We start from the raw sequence: 1408 nt of genomic DNA, 5'->3' as shown, positions 1-1408 counted from the left end.
CGCTTAGCCAACTGAGCCACCCAGGCGCCCCCCCTTTTTTTTTTAATGTTAAGATTTTATTTACAAAGCTTTGTTGTACAGAAAGTAAAAATGCTGTTACAGTCTCGGTGTAACCGGTAGCCACAGACGGCCGGCTCCCCAGTCACAGCTCTCCACGCTACAGCAAGTCTGACATGAAAACCTAACAATGCTTACAATTTTGTTGGAGTGAAGTCCCCAAGCTTGGCGGTGAATTTCCAAGAGGGGCTAAATGGAGGAAGGTGGAATGTCACAGGAACTATTCTTTGGCTCTTTGGGTGGGTGGGTGTCCTGGGGTTTGTATCACAGCTACTCTTTTTTTTTTTTTTTAAACGGCTACCAAATCCATATGAGCGGTCCAACCAATACTGAACAGTTCTTTCTTTCCAAGTTATTTGGGGTCTTAATCATCTTCTCCTTCATTGTCTGTTTCTCTCTTCCTCTTTTCGCCTTTCGCACTTTCTTCCTCTTCTTCATCTTCTTCGTCTTCATCTTCATCCACTTCTCCATCACGTCCTGATTCTTCTTCCTCGCCACTGACTTCGTCTTCATCCTCCTGTTCCTCAGCCACACCACGCACCTCAGCATCTGAGCCAGGGGCTTCCCGGGCCCCCCGATCACAGCCGTCCAGGTAGGTCAGCCGGGGCAGGAGCTCGAAGACGCTCTCCGGTAGTCACTCAGGTCGGTAACCTCACAGTTAAACAGATCCAGGCTTTTCCGATAGTCCAACTTTTTCAGAGGTTCCAAGGTGCTGATATCTTTCAGTTTATTTTCACTTAAGTTTAGATGGGTAAGATTTGGAAGTTTTTCTGCTAACATGTCCAGACCGCCAAAGATTCTATCGTCACTGAGCTCAAGCTTTTTCAATTTAGGTAGTTTGGGGAGATTTGAAACTGAAATCTTGCCTATAATTGCCTACATTTATTAAACTGAGGAACTCCAAGTTCACAAATTCAGCTGTTAAGCCCTCAATTTTCCCATCATTTGATTTGCAATTATCCAGGACAAGTTCTCGAACAGCTGCCGGGGGCCGATGCTCAGCTCCAAGTGGATCCTCCTCTTCTTGTCCATGTTTCCCTCTTGCCCCCTCTTCAAACTTAACTTTCCGCGGCGGGGGCGGAGCGGGGAGAGGCGTCCCGGCCTGCGCAGCGAGGGCCGTCGGAAGGGCTCTGCGGACGGTAGAGGCCGCCGGCGCGGTCCCAGGCGGCGGGCGGCGTGCGGGCTGGCGAGCGGAGCCCCCTTCCCGGAGTCAAGTTACTCAGGGGAGCGGGGAGAAACCATGGAGCGAAAAGGGGGCTGGAGCGCAGCGCTGGTCTCACTACCGCCGCCCCCGGCCGCGGCCCCGCACTGCGCCTAAACCGGCGACGCGGCGCGGGCGGCTGCTCGGCTC

The 1408-nt window shown here is 52.3% G+C and overlaps 1 pseudogene; it reads right to left on the bottom strand.

Moving 5' to 3' along the window:
• Nucleotides 1-409: 409 nt before the first annotated feature.
• On the bottom strand, nucleotides 410-1089 carry LOC114205470 (acidic leucine-rich nuclear phosphoprotein 32 family member B pseudogene; annotated as a pseudogene).
• Nucleotides 1090-1408: the final 319 nt, after the last annotated feature.

Source organism: Eumetopias jubatus, unplaced genomic scaffold (assembly GCF_037043125.1).
Source record: "Eumetopias jubatus isolate StellerSeaLion01/CBP00866 unplaced genomic scaffold, mEumJub1_p1.0 scaffold_17, whole genome shotgun sequence".
Taxonomy (NCBI): Eukaryota; Metazoa; Chordata; class Mammalia; order Carnivora; family Otariidae; genus Eumetopias; species Eumetopias jubatus.
This window is presented reverse-complemented; position numbering and strand designations above follow the sequence as displayed.